The 21,808-nt window shown below is 34.3% G+C and overlaps 1 long non-coding RNA gene across 2 annotated transcripts; it reads left to right on the top strand.

Moving 5' to 3' along the window:
* On the top strand, positions 7,811–15,249 carry LOC107637790. Of its 2 annotated transcripts, XR_002361083.1 has the most exons (4): positions 7,811–7,878; positions 7,989–8,107; positions 8,226–8,404; positions 11,304–11,431. It is a non-coding gene; the product is annotated as an uncharacterized LOC107637790 (long non-coding RNA). The 2 variants fall into 2 exon arrangements; XR_001619528.2 differs by lacking the exons at positions 8,226–8,404; positions 11,304–11,431 and adding an exon at positions 15,119–15,249.

The raw sequence follows: 21,808 nt of genomic DNA, 5'->3' as shown, positions 1-21,808 counted from the left end.
AATCAATAACACTATCTGAATTCTGAGTTCCTATAGATGCCAATCACTCTGAGTTTCAATGGATAAAGTGAGATGCCAAAATTGTTCAGAAGCAAAAAGCTACTAGTCCCGCTCATCTAATTAGAATCTGAGCCTCAATCAAAAACTCTGAGATATTATTGCTTCTCAACCTATTAGTCTTCTATTTTATTTGTCTAGTTGCTTGAGGATAAGCAACAGTTTAAGTTTGGTGTTGTGATGAGCGGATATTTTATACGCTTTTTGGGGATAATTTCATATAGCTTAGAGTATGTTTTAGTTAGTTTTTAGTCTATTCCTAGTAGTTTTTAGGAAAAATTCATATTTCTGGACTTTACTATGAGTTGTGTGTTTTTCTGTAATTTCAGGTATTTTTCTGGCTGAAATTGAAGGAGCTGAGCAAAAATCTGATTCAGGCTGAAAAAGGACTGCTGATGCTGTTGGATTCTGACCTCCCTGCACTCAAAGTGGATTTTCTGGAGCTACAGAACTCGAAATGGCGTGCTTCCAATTGCGTTGGAAAGTAGACATCCAGGGCTTTCCAGAAATATATAAAAGTTCATACTTTGCAGAAGGATAGACGACGTAAACTGGCGTTCAACGCCAGTTCTCTGCCCAATTCTGGCGTCCAGCGCCAGAAAAGGATAAAAAACTGGAGTTGAACGCCCAAACTGGCATAAAAACTGGCGTTCAACTCCACAAATGGCCTCCGCACGTGAATTGCTTAAAGTCTCAGCCCCGGCACACACCAAGTGGGCACCAGCACACCAAGTGGGCCCCAGAAGTGGATCTCTGCATCATCCATCATAGTCCACTCATATTTTGTAACCCTAGGCTACTAGTTTAGTATTTAGACAACTTTTAGAGACTTATTTTGTATCTCATGACATTTCAGATCTAAACTTTGTATTCTCTGACGGCATGAGTCTTTAAACCCCATTGTTGGGGGTGAGGAGCTCTGCTGTGTCTCAGGTATCTGAAATTTTGAGGGAAAAATTTTCTTTTAGGAGGGTAGAATGTAACAACCCCGGTTTTCGAGAATGTGAATCTTTTCTAAAAGTATGAATTTCTCCGAAAGATTAGTAAGGGGAAAACCTTTGATATATCATCAAGTATCTCAATCCTCATTGTCATTATGTAATCTTTAAGTTATAACCTTTTCCGAGACAAGCTCGATAACGCGGTCACGAAGAACCTGGTTTTTGAACCGTATCGGTTAGAAGTTTTGATTTGGTTTTTTGTAAATAGTCTCAGTTTGATGAATCGGACTCGATTTATGAGAGAAGAGAGATAATAGGATAATATTATCATTATATTAGTATTAGAAGCTTCTTGAATTATATTATAAGGTTACCTGGTCAGTTTTAGTTAAAAACGGAAAATTGGTTTAACCGGGTTTACGGTTTACTGGTGCAGCTTAGCACCAACACTCTCTGATGAATTTAGCAATGCTAAGGCCTCATTATACATGTATTATTCTCATAATAAATATGTTACTAGTGTCATTTATGCTAGTAGCTTAGAAAATAATTTTTAGAGATGTTTTTACGAGTGTTCTGATACACCTAGTTTTAGTAGTTGTACACCAGAGATATTTTAATATTATTTTAATCCACCTCCAAGCCAACCAATCACAACTCACCTTACAGCCCCAAGACCTCCAAGGCTGTCTCATTTCATCATTTTGGCCGAAAATAACAAGAGAGAAAAGAGAGAAAACTTCATGAACACTTAATCTTCAAAGCTTGATTTATTCTGAACCAAAACTCAAATCAAAACTCCGATTTCACCAAAATGATCCTCTCTTCTTCCTCTACATAACCATGTGACTTATCAAGGTTGGAAATAAGGTGACATGGCTGTCTCCCTCCCATTTCAATTCGGTTTTCAAGGAAAACCATGCAAAACATGTGTTTTCTTGATGTTCTTCCTTAGGTATCATGCTTAACTTAACTTGAGGGCCAAGAAACGTGAATTTCAAGTAATTCTAAGGTGAGATATCTCTTCCTAACATACTGAGTGAGATTTGGTCAGTTGAGAGTTTTTGGATTTAAAGTTGTTCTTGATGTGATTTAGGAGGAAAAAGTGCTTAAGGACCACCTGAAAGTTTAATCGAATTAGGAGCAGCAAAACCAGGTAGGGTGTCACGAAATTAATCTTGATTATTTTTGTTTGATTTGTGTGAATGTTGTATAAATTGGCTGTGCTAAAAATTGGTTGCTTATATGATTTATTCTTGGTGAAAATTTGGTGAAATTTTGATGAAATTTGATGAAATTCAAGCTTTAAAGTTCATGTTCTTGGGCAGCTGGAAAAACGAAACCCTAAGCTTAAATTGAGGTTCAATTTGTGTTAAAATCATGTAGAAAAGATGGGGTTTTAGTGGCTGCTAATTTGTTATGAATTATAGTAAAAATCGGTTGCTGAAAAGACTGAAAAACGGGTAAAAACAGAGAAAAAATCTGAAGAATTTATGAAGAACATGAAGAACACTTTGAGTGTGATGAAGAACAATGAAGAACAGGCTTTAGATCCTTAAAAGGGCAAGGAAGTAAAATTTTTGGTGTTTAAGGGGTTATATGGTAATTTCTGAAAGTTAGGGTGGTAAAAGTAGAAATATTAAAAGTTACGGGTGGTAAAAAATGAAGTTTAAAGGTTAAAAGTAAAAGTAAGTTAATTTTCGAAAATTTAATAATAAAATATTAAATAATAATATTTAATTAAAAATAATATTTTAATAAAAATAATAAAATAATGCAAAAAAGGCAGTTTTCTGTAAAAGCTTTAGAAAGACAACTTTAAGCACAGAATCTCATAATTACTTTCATAAAACACTTAGGGAGTGGTAAAAACATATTAGTGAGGCAAAGATAAATAAAAGATAAAAAGTTAAAGAAAAGATAAAAATTGAAGAAAAAGTCTGTAAAGTTTTAATGACAGAAAAACAGACAGAGACTAGTGAACGAACTAGGGCAACATAGTTAGTCCTGGAATTGCGAATAGGGTTGGGTATTATATGAAAAGTTAAACTGTTTCAGTATAGGCTTAACGAACCTATACTTGGGACAGACTACCTATTCATACCGAAATTTACATAAGCTTTAAATACATACGTTAAACAGAGAAATCAGAGCAGAGTAAATAAACACAGAGAATAGAGTAACCAGAGTAGAATAAAGGGATACAGAGAAAAGAGTAATCAAAGCAAAGTAAAAAGACAAAGAGAAAAGAGTAATGTGATAAAGAGAAATGGTTTGATTAAGATGTTGTAAAAGTGAAAGTTGTAAAGTTTGTACAGTATGATTGAACAGAGAAAGAAAGAGGTACTGCATAAAAATGTGAAAATGATGATGAATAATGAGAATGATGATGAATGATGATAATGAGAATGATTATGTGATGATTTGTTGCTTGAGGCAACCCAAGAGATGTGTTTATTCATTTGTTGCGTTAAGGCAACTCCAGATATACTTGTATGATCATCTGCTGCAGTGAGGCAGTCAGATAGATAATGGTGTGATCACTGAGAACGCTTTCCTATGGTACAGATCCATATTTTATTTCTATAAGGCAGAGGGGTTATTTCCTGTATACAGAAGGTGTGGCGGCATACATCCCTGCAGTGGCAGATGTGTTATTTCCTGCGTGCAGTGGACCCTGTGGTGGCAGAGGGGTTATTTCCTGTACACAGGGGTATAGCCAATAGGAAAGCCTTATTCAGACGGAGGTTGCTGGATAACGTCGGGAGCGGGTTAGTAACCGACAGATGAGCTCATTACCTACACTAGGGCTTCTCTAGATAGTCTTCTGAGTCTAGGGTGAATATCTTTCTCTGATTATATGTAAATACTGTGAGACCAGCCAACGTCTGCACCACTTTGTATGCGCTCTTTAACCTAAATCCTGTGTACGAGATTCCTATTTTGTGGATACTTCATGAGGTACCAGAGAGACGTCCTGTGGAAAAGTCTGATCGTGCAGAGGAGTAGCAGATGATGTTCTATCTTTTGATGACGTTCCACCTGACTTGAGTTGTGAAGACTTAGAACGTACTTTCCCTCGCTTTAGTAGTTTAGAGTGACTAGGTGAGTATAAAGTCTAGGCTAGCCTAGGTGCCAGCTTATGGACCTCTTGAATAGGTTAGGACCTGGGATGTTGTATGTATGTATATGTATATAGTTATTATCTAGCTATACCTAGGGGTATTCTAACTAAAGGTCTATACTCTAATAAAGGCTGGATAGCTGAATGTTGCTAGCTACTTGTGATGTATTTATGTGTGGTTGCTTATAACTGTTTTATCTGTTATCAGCTGTGAGTTGATTATGAATGAATCCGTCTATTAATCCAAATGTTTTCAAAAAAAAAGGTACCTCGCTAACTAACTACGCTTTTAACAACAAATTTGGCTCATATAATAAATAATAGATAATATATAGGATGACAAATTGGTAGCACTCAGTTTCTGGTATGTCCTAGGCGTACTGAAAATTGGGTCGTTACAAGGCTAGTTTTCTATGCATGCTACAATCACAAAAGAAATGTAAATGATTGATGCTTCTATCTAGCTCATTTTATGAAATCTTTTCCTTGTATTTCTTCCTTGAAACAAGCTTTTGATTTTCTTATTAGCTACGATTCAAAATGCTTTGTTTTCAAGTACTACCATTTGATACATAAGCACTACAAGCATTGAATTAGAGGACTTTATTAAGCTCCTTTGTTTCTTTTCTTGACTCTCTAATCATTGATGCTTAGAACCTTGAGCTTTGAGGGAGTTCATATGCACTTGAGCCTAACCTTAACTCTAAGTGTTTTGTTTTCAAGCATTTTGCCTGATACATAAACTCCACAAGTACTTAATAAATGAATTGTCATTGGTACTCAGAGCCTTCAGCTTTCTCATTCTTTCCCTTTTTCTTTTCTTGCCTTAACTGCAATTGCTTCTTCAAGGTTTTCATGATTTCCAAAGATTTCACAAAATGTCCTAGATGAAAACTCTAATTAAATAAAATCTAATGAAATTGAGCAACAATTAATCATACTAGCCTTTCAATACTTGTATGCACATGCTAAATTCTTCTTTAATTCCTTGTTTGTTTATGATCATGATGCTTTATTGCTTTTGAATTCACAAAACTCAAGTTGGTAGTCATAATGTCACAGCAACATGTTGCAAATCAAAATTCAGGTTATGCTTATTTATACTACACATGAATACAGAGAAGATAAAGACAATCATGCAATTTAAAGTGCTGGAAACAAATGAGAGAAAAAGGAACTTTACAACCTTGTAATTCATCTTCTCTATTGTTGTCATTTTCCTCCCATTCTTCTCCTTCCCATACCAAACTCAGAATGCTTGCTCATCCTTAAGCAACAATTAGAACAGTGGTGATGGGGCTAAGATAGATCATGAGTGTCTTACACAATGAAATGTTAGTAATACATGTGTTCAAGCAAGCAAAATTAAGAATAACCATCAAGGCACAGAGAAACAGAGACATTGTGATTGCAAACATAAGAGGGTGTGCATGATACATTGCATAAAGAAAATAAGTGGCACACCAAACTTAGTGTGACACTTTCACTTGGAATTGATGCAAGTATCTAGTAAAGATTGGAACCAGATTTTGTTGCATAGCAACACCAAACTTAGAATGCAATCATATGTCAATTTATTTGAATTAAAACTAAGCAAATGAAACTGTTATATGTTAAATACAATCACCAAGCCAATAATCTGTCATGAGTAAGAATTTCTTGGTGAAGTATTTAATAAAAACAATCAAGAAGCAAAATTAATGAAAGCATTAAAAACAAAGAAATAATAGAATAACAAAGTGTCAAACCAAAAGAAAAGAATAACACTGCAGAGGCATTATGATTATGCAGACAAGTGGTGTTGCTGGATTTCTTGCATAGAAAATAAGTGGCACACCAAACTTAGAATCATAGTGTGACACTCTCAATTAGAATTGATGCAATCATCCAAAGGGATTGAAAACAAATTGTTGCATGGCAACACCAAACTTAGAATGTAATCATATGCCAATTTATTGAAATTTAAACAAAGCAAAGAAAGAAAATAAACCAAGCAGAGAAATAAAATGTTACCTAAGGTTGGGATGCCTCCCAACAAGCGCTCTTTTAGTGTCATTAGCTTGACATGTTGTTCTTCACTTTCTTCCTCTTCTTCCAGTTTGTTAAGAGGAATGACCTCAAGGGGGGAGAAGATTCAGCTATTGTCCCCTGTGTGGGTCTCCTCTCAGCAAGCTTCCTTTTGTACATGGCTTGATTGAGCCTGCTTGCTAGATCAGGGGTATGATTGGTGCTCTTGTTAGTTGCCTTCACTCCTTTGGATTCAAGACTTGGTTGCGGTGTGTTTATTGAAATTTTATCTTCATCCAGAGCCTTTTGAAATGGTGGCTCAATGAGCTCTTCCTTCATGTACTTATCTGCTTCAATTGAGTGTGACTTCTCTTGAGTGTTGTAACATCCCGCATTTTTGAAAATCTAAATATAAATAAATTATGATTTTATCTTGTTAAGTTTAAATTTTGTAATTTTAGAAAATATTTTGTTAGAAATAATTAAATAGATTCAGAGATAGTTTTATTTTGAATCAATTAATATTTTTAAGTAATCTTATTATAATAGAATATTTTGTATAATTTTAGTAATTAAAAAATAAAAAAGAATTGTACAATTTAATTTAAGTAACTTTTATCCTGAAAAAGTTACGATTTATTTTATTAATTTGATATCTTATTTTATAAATTAATTAATTAAGAATAATTAAATTAGTTTTATTAATATTTGGAGTTAAGTTAATTAATATTTTTGTGTAAATTTTTATAATTGGTTATTTCATATGCTTTGGAAATAAAATTTCGTAATGGAAGTATTATATAATTTAATTTAAGTAATTTCTATTATGAATAAATTATGGTTTGTTTAATTAAATTGAGTTCTTAGAGATTAATTTATTAGGAAAGATTAAATAGATTTTTGTAAATATTTTAGATTTATGTCAACTAATATTTACGTATAACTTTTATTTTAATTAGTTAATATAAATTGAAATTAAAGTTATGATGGAAAAATAATGAAACGTTATATAATTTAATTTAGATAATTGATATTTCGAGTTTAACTGTATTTTGTAAAATGTGATTAGTATGTTTACTTTATAATTTAAATTAGAATAATTATTTGAGCTTGTTAATAGATTGACAGATAAAATCTTATGAATTTTAAAAGTAATTTTTATAGCATTATATTGGAATTCTAAATTGTTATCCTATCATAAATGTCTTGTAAAATTGTTAAATTACTCGTATATATATTTTTCTAGTCTTATGTTTCTTATTTTATACGTACTGTTATTATCTAATACGTATACTCCCTAACTAATCACACACGCACACACACACTACCACTCATCCTTTCCCTAATGATCCATGTTCCTTTATTCTTTACCACTTGCTCCCAAGACAAACGTATACCACATCCTCTAAAATTAAACAGAGAGGGAGAAGAGGGAACGGCCAGAGGAGGAAAAGACGAAGGGGAAGAAGAGGAGAGGGGAAAGAAGGGAAGCACTCGGTGGTGGTCTGCTCTCTGCCAGCGCCGCCGCCGTTGTGCCGCACGTGAGAGTGAGAGAAAGGGAGACATACACAGAATGAGCGTCACGAGATTCAAGAGATGGAGGCACGGTTCTGTCCTGTTGCCGCTGCAGGTTGCCCCTGATCACCATCGCAGAAGCTCCATCGTCGTCGTTGCACATAAGAGGAGGAGGAGGGACCTTTCATCTGCCGCCGCCGCTGCCGGAATCTTTGGTCACCGCCATCATTAGTGGTGAGTCAGTTAAGCCCTAGCCATGAGAACCACTATCTCTGAACCCTTGTCACTTTGTAAATACCTTGTATCTGCCTCTGATGTTCTTGGCTATATTATATTTGTTGGAGCTTGTCTCAATGGAGCCACTGGCGGGGTGTTGCTGCTGCCGGAACCACCGCGGGGGTGTTGCTAGGAATCGCTGCTGCACTGCTTCCGTTATACTTAGGTTCAACATCCATTGGCCTTGGTTAGCTTTTTCCCCTTATTTCTGCTCCAATTGCACGCCCTGTTCTGCCGATTTCTTATTAAACTGCTTGTTCTTATTTTAATTCAAATTTGGCTTGTGCTCTGTTTTAAATTTCCAGAGCCACTTCTGCTTTCGATTCTATTGAATTTGAAATCTTCATTTCATTGCAACAATGATCACTGTTGTGCGAGCTATCGCCACTGCTATCTTGATTGAAACTGTTGCATAGCTAGTATTGGTCCAGCCAGCTGCCTCGCTATAATCCCACCTCCGGGTCCTTTTAATCGCAACATCGAGGTAGGGGTTTAATCAAACAGTTTTAATTTTATAATGCGCACAAAGTTTATTGAATGAATACAAATAGGTTTAATTATTATGAGTAATTGATTGGTTATAAGGATATTGAATTGTGGCTGGAAATGTGATTGAGCTTATGGTTTTTGTGAAACTTATTGATTGCGTGTGAATTACGAATTGTTGATGGGTGATTGAATACCGAATCTTGATGGATTGTATTGGTTGATTACTGTTGGGCTGGTTATTAAATGTGTTGGGATGGTGGTAGAATTGGTTGGTGGTTGATTTGGAATTGATTTTGAGGGGTATTGAAAGGTTGAATTTTGAATACTAAATGGTTTGCTGAAAATCAGGTTCTCTTGAAATTAAAGGGCAACTTTGAAAGTGAATCAGTAACTCTATTGTGACTGAAACGATAAGATTTTAAATGTTAAGTAAATTATATTAAGTGTAATTGTGAAAATTCAATTTTGAAGGTTTTGTATCAACTAGAGAATTAGTTATGATTTTTCAAAGTTGAACTCTAAAATCTGATTTTCTGCATAATTTTAAACGAAGTCAGAAACTTTGAAAAGCTATAACTAATTATGTAATGATCAGAATTGCATGAGACTAAGTCTGGGCTAAACTTGGGAATATAAGGAACTAAACCAGAAAATATGAGATCTTTTTGTTAAATATACTATTTATGGCATATTTTTAAAGTTAGGATATTAAATCTGTCCTCCAGCAGAAAATGGTCAAACAGGGCAAAAACTTGTTTGTCTTGCTGCGACTTTTACGAGCTGAGTTTTAGAGAGAAACTAATTTTTCTATAATATTTGATTAACTTTATTTATTTCTCTAAATCTTCAGAATTTTAAGATTTGAGGATTGGGAGTTGTGAATTTTTGAATATTGATGGTCAAAGTTGAAAGGAAAAAGATTTCAGCAAGCTATGCATCAACTTCCAATGCTTGTAACTCTTAGAATTGAATAGAAATTGGCTTGCAACAAAGACACACTTGCTTCTAGATGAGCTAGGAGTTCCCAAACTAAAATTTAACTTAATTGAAGTTTTGTAATAAAAGTTATTCAAATTGAAAGGTATTAAGCTTGTTGGTTTCTAAAACAGATTTTGACTCATTTTTACTTAACTTCCAGGTTATGTAACTTCTTCATTAAAAATGGTATTAACTCAGAACTAATTGAGAAAGAAATATGGATGAGTCAAGTTAAACTATATTAATTTTTAGAGTCATTGGATTTAACCTGGATTCTATATTGAATTGTGAATATTACATGCTGCTGCTGTTTTTCTGGTTTTACGCACTGCAGAGCAGTCACGGTTTTTCTTCTATTCCTGAGGCTAGAGAAACTAGAAAATTATGATCTTTGGTTTGTTAGAAAGCTTATTTCAAGATGAATTCCTGGACATAAAGTTTGCACAATTTCGAGTTTATTTGCTATATTAAAAACAGAAAAAAGATAGAGTGTTGAGGATGTCTTAGTGACAGTTATGAGTTTATAAAATTAAAGATGAACCTTAGCATTATATGACTGATTCAATGTTGAAATTTGCTTGATTCTGAATTGTTGTGATGTTGGAAAGGTTGAAAAGTGTTTGGTAAATTATTTGGTGTTGACCCGAAGGGTGGCTAAGTCCTATTTTCAGAGGAGATTATGCCTAAATTTTTATAAAAGTATAAGGACTTAGTCAAAACGAATATTTAGAACTTGTTTAATGATGATAACTTCAACAATTCTTTTGAGAAAAGACAATCAGATTATGAAATTGTTGGCAAGGACGTGGGTTTTGTCCCACTTGCGTATTTATGATTATAAAAGAGATTAAAAAGCAGAGGACCTGTTGAAATGTCATTTGTTGCTTGAGGCAACCCAAGAGATGTGTTTATTTATTTGTTGTGTTAAGGCAACTCCAGATATACTTGTATGATCATCTGCTGCAATAAGGCAGTCAGTTAGATGGTGGTGCAACCACTGAGAACGCTTTCCTGTGGTACAGATCCATATTTTAATTCTGTAAGTCAGAGGGGTTATTTCCTGCTATAGAAGTACCGTGACCACCTGTTCCATTTCTGTAGTGGCAGAGGGGTTATTTTCTGTATACAGAAGGTGTGTCGGCATACATCCCTGTAGTGGCAGATGTGTTAATTCCTACGTGCAGTGGACCCTGTGATGGCAGAGGGGTTATTTCCTGTACATAGGGGTATAGCCAACAGGAAAGCCATATCCGGCTAGTAAAGCTGGGTTACGTCGGGAGCGGGTAGAAACCGACAGATGAGCTCATCACCTGCACTAGGACTAGACATTCATCATATGCATCTATGTGACATTGTTTAGGTGTGTACATTATAATTGGTTTGCCTAAGTGAATAATTCTGTTTAACGGCTAATTGCTATACTTGATGTAATTGCTCTTGATTGTGTTTGAACCTCATTACTTGTGTTTGTAACTGATTGTTTGGATGGTGAATTGGGTGTTGGTTGAATTGCTTGGGCCTGAGGCCGTGATTGGGTTGTGTTTGAGGTTTAGTAAGTATGAAAGATTGAGCTGGTTCAGCATAGACTTAATGAACCTATGCTTGGAGCAGATTAGTCATTCATACGGCCTAGGAAAGCTTTTCAAGATTTTTATAAAGGAAAATATGGGTTTAGAATTTTGGATAACTAACTAATGCTTTATAAGATTTTGGATTTTTGAATGTTATGCCATTGGTTTTCAAAATAAAAGGTTGATAAGGCGAGTAAAGATCACTGCAAATGAAAGCAGTTTTTCTTTTAAATATTTTTGAATGAAATTAACTATTTGCGTTTTATTCTTTACTTTCACGGCATTCTCGACCTATACTGAGAACATGTGGTTTGGTTCTCGCCCCCAAATTTTCTACCCTTTCAGTGACACAGGTTTGAAGACGCAATTTGACGCTGCGAGCGATTAGTATGCTTTCTTTATGGTTTTAATTGCTTTCATAGAGTCCGCTCGCTATTATCCCTTGAGATTTTATTTTACATAGAGGGGTACGTTTGGTGTATTGTGTTTGAGTTTCATTTGGTTTCTCTTGTATAAGGATTATTATTAATAATATTTATGTGATTATTATTTGTTGGAAATCTTTGAAACATGACTTTAATGAATAAAAATAAAATTTTCTGGCATTTCCTTAAAACTGAAACGCGAACTCGATACAAAGGCTCGATAATTAAGTAGTTAATACTAGAAAAGTTATGTAATGTTCTTTCTAGTAGAAATACCCTGACTTAAGCAAGGTATTTTACTGGACGGGACGTTACAATATGGTATCAGAGCAGTCCTTCCTGTAGAGTCTTGGGAGTGGACTGACTATGCTTCATTGCATACTCTGAGTGTCTGTCATGCCTTAAGACTTGTCTTGGTGACGAGAGTTTTTGTTTTATATGCATGACTGTCTGATGATTAACGCTATTAGTTTACCTTTGCATACCTCATGGTATCAAGTTTGGCCAACTTAATACTAATGATTTATGTATATGGAACACTAATGGGTTATCATAGACAAAATAGAAGTGATAGGTTAACGCGAATTACGAGGTTTTGGGGACGTTAAAAACTAAATTCTAGAGATTAGTTCCGTTTCAACGTATAATCTTTATTCGTGCTTGTTGTTATTTCTTCCTTTATCAATTGTATTGAAATTTCTAGTTTTTTATCTCTTTCTTGCCAACCTTGCATTATCATTCGTGCATGTCCTTGCTTGACTATGTATCTAGTTGTTGTTTGAATCTTTTGAAAGCTTTATCCTTACCTTACAAACTCTATGCTCCTTGTCCTGAACTTGGATTCATTTCGATGCAACATATCATTTCTTGTAATTTCCTTCTTGGGTACTTGTTTCAGATTTTCTTCGAGAAAAATTTCAATTCAAATCTTTTCTTACTTGACTATATTCGCAACCCTTGCTTAAAATTTGATGGGATTGTTTTTAATTCAGCCTCGACTTTCTTACATAAACTCTGAAACTTCTTTATATAGTTTAATCTTGTTTATTTGTGATATACCACTTATCTTTTATTGATTTATAAAAAATTTTATTTCAGAATTTATTCTTTAAATAGAAGCTGATTTTCTGCCAACTTTACTATAATTCTATGGCTATCCTTACCTAATTATGTACTTAAGTATCCTTCAAGATTTTTAAAGAAAATATTTTACCCTCAACACCAAACAAGCTTTAATTTACAAACCACACAAGATTTGTTTTTATTTGAAATTAAATCGGTATAACATATTATTTAAACTAAATTTAGTACTTTTGAAAAATGTTGGATTTAAATATTTTCTTTTGAAAAAGATAAACTAATTCCCTCTATTTCAAATTGAAGTTGTTCAAAATTGTTGTACTATTTTCCCTAATCATGTTCATATTGAAACTGTTCGATTCAAAATTTCTTCCGAAGCTTTGAATTAATTCCCTTTATGCTCCATTTCATTGCTTAACTTGAGTATTCTTCCAATTTCTCGCATAAACCTTTCGTGCCGTTTGTCTTTCTCTTCTCATATTTCGTATTCCTTATATACGCTAATTTTTAGGGACGCGATTTCTGCATGCGGAAAGTGAATCTGGTTAGTATACGAGGTTATAAGGAGTCGTGGAGTTTTGAGACGACAAGAGGAAGTGATCGTGCTTTGTTAAAAGTTCTGAACGAACATTGTGCCTATTTGATTTTGGATTTTAAAATTTATCTTGTGTTAAGTTATTTTATCAACTCTTGCATTACCTAATATATTTTCTTCTATGTTTATGTGATATGATTTTCTTGGTATCTTTAAAATATTCAAAAGGGGATGTGCATATAAATCTTTTCTTCATCTTATATCAATTTTTGAGGGCGAAAATTTTTGTAAGTTGGATAGAATGTAACATCCCGCATTTTTAAAAATCTAAATATAAATAAATTGTAATTTTATCTTGTTAAGTTTAAATTTTGTAATTTTAGAAATTATTTTGTTAGAAATAATTAAATAGATTCGGAGATAGTTTTATTTTGAATCAATTAATATTTTTAAGAAATCTTATTATAATAGAATATTTTGTATAATTTTAGTAATTGAAAAATAAGAAAGAATTGTACAATTTAATTTAAGTAACTTTTATCTTGAAAAAGTTACGATTTATTTTATTAATTTGATATCTTATTTTATAAATTAATTAATTAAGAATAATTAAATTAGTTTTATTAATATTTGGAGTTAAGTTAATTAATATTTTTGTGTAAATTTTTATAATTGGTTATTTCATATGCTTTGGAAATAAAATTTAGTAATGGAAGTATCATATAATTTAATTTAAGTAATTTCTATTATGAAAAAATTATGGTTTGTTTTATTAAATTGAGTTCTTAGAGATTAATTTATTAGGAAAGATTAAATGGATTTTTGTAAATATTTTAGATTTATGTCAACTAATATTTATGTACGACTTTTATTTTAATTAGTTAATATAAATTGAAATTAAAGTTATGATGGAAAAATAATGAAAGGTTATATAATTTAATTTAGATAATTGATATTTCGAGTTTAACTGTATTTTGTAAAATGTGATTAGTATGTTTAATTTATAATTTAAATTAGAAATAATTATTTGAGTTTGTTAATAGATTGATAGATAAAATCTTATGCGTTTTAAAAGTAATTTTTATAGCATTATATTGGAATTCTAAATTGTTATCCTATCATAAATGTCTTGTAAAATTATTAAATTACTCGTATATATATTTTTCTAGTCTTATGTTTCTTATTTTATACGTACTGTTAATATCTAATACGTATACTCCCTAACTAATCACACACGCACACACACACTGCCACTCACCTTTCCCTAATGATCCATGTTCCTTTATTCTTTACCACTTGCTCCCAAGACAAACGTATACCACATCCTCTAAAATTAAACAGAGAGGGAGAAGAGGGAACGGCCAGAGGAGGGAAAGACGAAGGGGAAGAAGAGGAGAGGAGAAAGAAGGGAAGCATTCGGTGGTGGTCTGCTCTCCGCCAGCGTCGCCGCTGTTGTGCCACACGTGAGAGTGAGAGAAAGAGAGACACACATAGAACGAGCGTCGCGAGATTCAAGAGATGGAGGCACGGTTCTGTCCTGTTGCCGCTGCGGGTTGCCCCTGATCACCATCGCAGAAGCTCCATCGTCGTCGTTGCACATAAGAGGAGGAGATGACATCACTGATTTTGATTCTGTCTAAGCCCGCATCATTGCTAGAATCACGAAACGCAGAGGAGAAGGGCGAGACGTGTGGGAAAGACTGATGCACAGAGGAGGGACCTTTCATCTGCCGCTACTGCCGCCGAAATCTTTTGTCACCGCCATCATTAGTGGTGAGTCAGTTAAGCCCTAGCCATGAGAACCACTATCTCTGAACCCTTGTCACTCTGTAAATACCTTGTATCTGCCTCTTATGTTCTTGGCTACATTATGTTTGTTGGAGCTTGTATTAATGGAGCCACTGGCGGGGTGTTGCTACTGCCGGAACCACTGCGGGGTGTTGCTAGGAATCGCTGCTGCACTGCTTCCGTTATACTTAGGTTTAACATCCATTGGCCTGGGGGTAGCCTTTTCCCCTTATTTCTGCTCCAATTGCACGCCCTATTCTGCCGATTTCTTATTAAACTGCTTATTCTTGTTTTAATTCAAATTTGGCTTGTGCTCTGTTTTAAATATCCAGAGCCGCTTCTGCTTTCGATTCTATTGAATTTGAAATCTTTGTTTCGTTGCAACCATGATCACTCTTGTGGGAGCTAACGCCGCTGCTATCTTGATTGAAACTGTTGCATAGCTAGTATTGGTCAGCCAGCTGCCTCGCTATAATCTCGCCTCCGGGTTCTTTTAATCGCGACATCAAGGTAGGGGGTTTAATCAAACAGTTTTAATTTTAGAATGCCCACAAGATTTATTGAATGAATGCAAATAGGTTTAATTTTTATGAGTAATTGATTGGTTATAAGGATATTGAATTGTGGCTGGAAATGTGATTGGTCTTGTGGTTTTTGTGAAACTGATTGATTGCGTGTGAATTACGAATTGTTGATGGGTGATTGAATGCCGAATATTGATGGATTGTTTTGGTTGATTACTATTGGGCTGGTTATTAAATGTGTTGGGATGGTGGTAGAATTGGTTGGTGGTTGATTTGGAATTGATTTTGAGGGGTATTGAAGGGTTGGATTTTGAATACTAAATGGTTTGCTAAAAATCAGGTTCTCTTGAAGATAAAGGGCAACTTTGAAAGTGAATCAGTAACTCTATAGTGACTGAAACGATAAGAATTTAAATGTTAAGTAAATTATATTAAGTGTAATTGTGAAAATTCAATTTTGAAGGCTTTGTATCAACTAGAGAATTAGTTATGATTTTTCAAAGTTGAACTCTAAAATCTGATTTTCTGCATAATTTTAAACGAAGTTAAAAACTTTGAAAAGATATAACTAATTATGTAATGATCAGAATTGCATGAGACTAAGTCTGGGCTAAACTTGGGTATATAAGGAACTAAACCAGAAAATTTGAGACCTTTTTGTTAAATATACTATTTATGGCATATTTTTAAAATTAGGATGTAAAATCTGTCTTGCAACAGAAAATGGTCAAACAGGGCAGAAACTTGTTTGTCTTGTTGCGACTTCTACGAGCTGAGTTTTTGAGCGAAACCAATTTTGCTATAATATTTGATTAAATTTCTTTCTTTCTCTATATGTTCAGAATTTTAAAAGTTGAGGATTGGGAGTTGTGAATTTTTCAATATTGGTGGTCAAAGCTGAAAGGAAACAGATTTCAGCAAGCTATGCATCAACTTCCAATGCTTGTAACTCTTAGAATTGAATAGAAATTGGGTTGAAACAAAGACACACTTATTTCTGGATGAGCTAGGAGTTCCCAAACCAAAATTTAACTTAATTGGAGTTTTGTAATAAAAGTTATTCAAATTGAAAGGTATTAAGCTTGTTGGTTTCTAAAACAGATTTTGACTCATTTTAACTTAACTTCCAGGTTATGTAACTTCTTCATTCAAAATGGTATTAACTCAGAACCAATTGAGAAAGAAACCTGGATGAGTGAAGTTGAACTATATTAATTTTTAGAGTCATTGGATTTAACTTGGATTTTATATTGAATTGTGAATATCACATGCTGCTGCTGTTTTTCTGGTTTTACGCACTGCAGAGCAGTCACAATTTTTCCTCTATTCCTAAGGCTAGAGAAATCATAAAATTACGATCTTTGGTTTTTTAGAAAGCTTATTTCAAGATGAACGCCTGGACATAAAGTTTGCACAATTCTGAGTTTATTTGCTATATTAAAAACAGAAAAGAAGATAGAGTGTTGAGGATGTCTTAGTGACAGTTATGAGTTTATAAAATTAAAGATGAACCTTAGCGTTATATGACTGACTCAATGTTGAAATTTGCTTGATTCTAATTTGTTGTGATGCTGGAAAGGTTGAAAAGTGTTTGGTAAACTGTTTGGTGTTGACCCGAAGGGTGGCTAAGTCCTATTTTCAGAGGAGATTATGCCCAAATTTTTATTAAAGTATAAAGACTTAATCAAAATGAATATTTAGAACTTGTTTAATGATGATAACTTCAACAATTCTTTTGAGAAAAGACAATCAGATTATGAAATTGTTGGCAAGGATGTGGGTTTTGTCCTGCTTGCGTATTTATGATTATAAAAGAGAATAAAAAGCAGAGGACCTGTTGAAAGGTCATTTGTTGCTTGAGGCAACCCAAGAGATGTGTTTATTCATTTGTTGCGTTAAGGCAACTCCAGATATACTTGAGATGAGCGGATAATTTATACGCTTTTTGTCATTGTGTTTACATAGTTTTCAGTATAATTTAATTAGTTTTTAGTATATTTTTATTAGTTTTTTAATTAAAATTCACATTTCTGGACTTTACTATGAGTTTGTGTGTTTCTCTGTGATTTCAGGTATTTTCTGGCTGAAATTGAGGGACTTGAGCAAAAATCAGATTCAGAGGTTGAAGAAGGACTGCAGATGCTGTTGTATTCTGACCTCCCTGCACTCAAAGTGGATTTTCTGGAGCTACAGAACTCCAAATGGCGCGCTCTCAATTGCGTTGGAAAGTAGGCATCCAGGGCGTTCCAGCAATATATAATAGTCGATAATTTGATTAAGGATAGATGACGTAAACTGGCGTTGAACGCCAGTTCCATGCTGCATTCTGGAGTCAAACGCCAGAAACAGGTTGCAAAGTAGAGTTAAACGCCAGAAACACGTTACAAACTAGCGTTCAACTCCAAGAAAGACCTCTACACGTGTAAAGCTCAATGCTTAGCCCAAGCACACACCAAGTGGTTTCCGGAAGTGGATTTTTGCATCACTTACTCATTTCTGTAAACCCTAATAACTATTTTAGTATAAATAGGACTTTTTACTATCTTTGTAAGGGATCTTTGATTAGTTTTATGCTATCTTAGAATTTCATGGGGGCTGGCCATTCGGTCAAACCTGGACCATTATCACTTATGTATTTTCAACGGTAGAGTTTCTACACACCATAGATCAAGGTGTGGAGCTCTGCTGTTCCTCATGAATTAATACAAAGTACTACTGTTTTTCTATTCAATTCAAGCTTATTCCTTCTATAAGATATCCATTCGCACCCAAGAACACGATGAATGTGATGATTATGTGACGTTCATCATTATTCTCACCTATGAATGCGTGCCTGACAAACACTTCCGTTCTACATGCAAACAGGCTAGAATAAATATCTCTTAGGTATCTAATACAAGGGACCGAGTCCGAGATATTAGAATCTTCGTGGTATAAGTTAGAACCCATGGATGGCCATTCTTGAGATCCGGAAAGTCTAAACCTTGTTTGTGGTATTCCGAGTTGGATCTGGGAAGGGATGGCTGTGGCGAGCTTCAAAGTCGCGAGTGCTGGGCGTAGTGACAGACGCAAAAGGATAGTAAATCCTATTCCAGTATCATCGAGAACCGACAGATGATTAGCCATGCAGTGATAGCGCATTGGACCATTTTCACAGAGAGGATGGGATGTAGCCATTGACAACGGTGATGCCCTACATAAAGCTTGCCATGGAAAAGAGTAGGAATGGTTGAATGAAGACAGCAGGAAAGCAGAGGTTCAGAGGAACGAAAGCACCTCTATACGCTTATCTGAAACTCTCACCAATGAATTACATAAGTATATCTATCCTATTTTAATTATCTTTTAGTACACTATAATCTCTTGATACATTTGAATCCACCTGACTGAGATTTACAAGGTGACCATAGCTTGCTTCAAGCCGACAATCTCCATGGGATCGACCCTTACTCACGTAAGGTTTATTACTTGCACGACCCATTGCACTTGCTGGTCAGTTGTGCGAAGTTGTGAGAAAGAATTAAGATTATAAACGTGCGTATAAAGTTTTTAGCACCGTTACCAAGGAATGGAACCGTCACGATTTCTGCGCACCAAGTTTTTGGCGCCATTGCTGGGGATTGTTCGAGTTTGGACAACTGACGGTTCATCTTGTTGCTCAGATTAGGAAATTTTATTTTAATTTTGAGCTTTTTATTTCTTATTTTTGAAAAATACAAAAAAAATATTTTCTTTTTCGTTTTTCCCAATTAATTTTCGAAAAAATACAAAAAAATTTTACAAAATCATAAAATCAAAAATTTTTTTTTTTGTGTTTCTTGCTTGAGTCTAGAGTCAACTTTTAAGTTTGGTGTCAATTGCATCATTTTAATTTTCTAAAAAAATTATTTTCGAAAATTTCATGCATTACATTCTTCATGATCTTCAAGTTGTTCTTGGCCAGTCTTCTTCTTTGATCTTCATATTTTCTTGTTTTGTGTCTTTTCTTGTTTTTCATATGCATTTTCAATTTGTTAATGTCTAAAGAATAAAAAAAAAATTTAAGTTTGGTGTCTTGCATGTTTTCTTTTCTTGAAAATTTTTCAAAAATAAGTTCTTGGTGTTCATCTTGAAATTCATAGTGTTCTTGCATGCATCACATGTTTTGATCCAAAATTTTCATGCATTGAGTCTTTGGGTTGTTTTTCTCTTTCTTCATTGAAAATTCAAAAATCAAAAAAATATCTTTCTCTTATTTCACTCATAATTTTCGAAAATTTGATTTGATTTAGTAAAAAATTTTTAAAATTTAGTTATTTCTTATGAGTCAAATCAAATTTTCAATTTAAAAATCTTATCTTTTTCAAAAATCAAATATTTTTCATTTTTCTTTCATAATTTTTGAAAATTCCAAAATGATTTTCAAAAATCTTTTTCTTATTTTGTTTCATAATCTCAAAATCTTTACTAACAATTAATGTGATTGATTCAAAAATATTAAGTTTGTTACTTGCCTAGTAAGAAAAGTTCAATCTTTAAACTCTAGAATCATATCTTTTTAGTTTCTTGTTAGTCAAGTAATCAACTTTAATTTTCAAAATCAAATCTTTTTAAATTTCTTTTTCAAATCTTTTTCAATCAATCTTATCTTTTTTTTTCAATGACATCTTTTTAAATTTCAATCACATCTTTTTCAAAATTTGATTTCAAAATCCTTTTTTTTTACTTCTTATCTTTTTCAAAATTTGATTTTCAAATCTTTTTCAATTAACCACTTAACTTTATGTTTGTCTTTTTCATATGAGCAGGAACAAGGATAAGAACATTCTTGTTGAGGCTGATCTTGAACCTGAAAGGACTCTGAAGAGGAAGCTAAGGGAAGCCAAAGCACAACTCTCTGGAGAAAATCTGACAGAAATTTTCGAAAAAGAAGAAAACATGGCCGAAAATAACAATAATGCAAGGAAGATGCTTGGTGACTTTACTGCACCTAATTCCAATTTACGTGGAAGGAGCATCTCAATTACTGCCATTGGAACAAACAACTTTGAGCTTAAACCTGAATTAGTTTCTCTGATGCAACAGAACTGCAAGTTTCATGGACTTCCACCTGAAGATCCTTTTCAGTTCTTAACTGAATTCTTGCAGATCTGTGATATTGTTAAGACCAATGGGGTTGATTCCGAGGTCTACAGGCTTATGCTTTTCCCGTTTGCTGTAAGAGACAGAGCTAGAGTATGGTTGGACTCTCAACCTAAAGACAGCCTGAACTATTGGGATAAGTTGGTCACGGCTTTCTTAGCCAAGTTCTTTCCTCCTCAAAAGCTTAGCAAGCTTAGAGTGGATGTTCAAACCTTCAAACAGAAAGAAGGTGAATCCCTCTATGAAGCTTGGGAGAGATACAAGGAACTGACCAAAAAGTGTCATTCTGACATGCTTTCAGAATGGACCATCCTGGATATATTCTATGATGGTCTGTCTGAATTATCAAAGATGTCACTGAACCATTCTGCAGGTGGATCCATTCACCTAAAGAAAACGCCTGCAGAAGATCAAGAACTCATTGACATGGTTGCAAATAACCAGTTCATGTACACTTCTGAAAGGAATCCTGTGAATAATGGGACGCCTATGAGGAAGGGAGTTCTTGAAATTGATACTCTGAATGCCATATTGGCTCAGAATAAAATATTGACTCAGCAATTCAATATGATCTCTCAGAGTCTGAATGGATTGAAGGAATCATCTAACAGTACTAAAGAGGCATCTTCTGAAGAAGAAGATTATGATCTTGAGAACCCTGCAATAGCAGAGGTGAATTACATGGGTGAACCCTATGGAAACTCCTATAATCCCTCATGGAGAAATCATCCAAATTTCTCATGGAAGGATCAACAAAAGCCTCAACAAGGGTTTAACAATGGTGGAAGAAACAGGTTTAGCAATAGCAATCCTTTTCCATCATCCACTTAGCAAAAGACAGAGAGTCCTGAGCAGGATCCATCTAGCATAGCAAATATAGTCTCTGATCTATCTAAGGCCACTTTAAGTTTCATGAATGAAATAAGATCCTCCATTAAAAATCTAGAGGCACAAGTGGGCCAGCTGAGTAAAAGGGTCATTGAAACCCTTCCTAGTACTCTCCCAAGCAATACAGAAGAGAATCCAAAAAGAGAGTGCAAGGTCATTGAATTAACCTTCATGGCCGAACCTACAAGGGAGGAGGAGGACGTGAATCCTAGTAAGGAAGACCTCTTGGGACGTCCAGTGATCAATAAGGAGTTTCCCTTTGAGGAACCAAAGGAATCTGAGGCTCACCTAGAGACCATAGAGATTCCATTGAACCTCCTTATGCCATTCATGAGCTCTGATGAGTATTCTTCTTCTGAAGAGAATGAAGATGTTACTGAAGAGCAAGTTGCCAAGTACCTTGGTGCAATCATGAAGCTGAATGCCAAATTATTAGGTAATAAGACTTGGGAAGATGAACCTCCCTTGCTCATCAATGAACTGAGTGAT

Source organism: Arachis ipaensis, chromosome B04, assembly GCF_000816755.2.
Source record: "Arachis ipaensis cultivar K30076 chromosome B04, Araip1.1, whole genome shotgun sequence".
NCBI classification, from domain to species: domain Eukaryota; kingdom Viridiplantae; phylum Streptophyta; class Magnoliopsida; order Fabales; family Fabaceae; genus Arachis; species Arachis ipaensis.
Note: the sequence above shows the minus strand (reverse complement) of the source record. Positions and strands in the feature narration are given on the sequence as shown.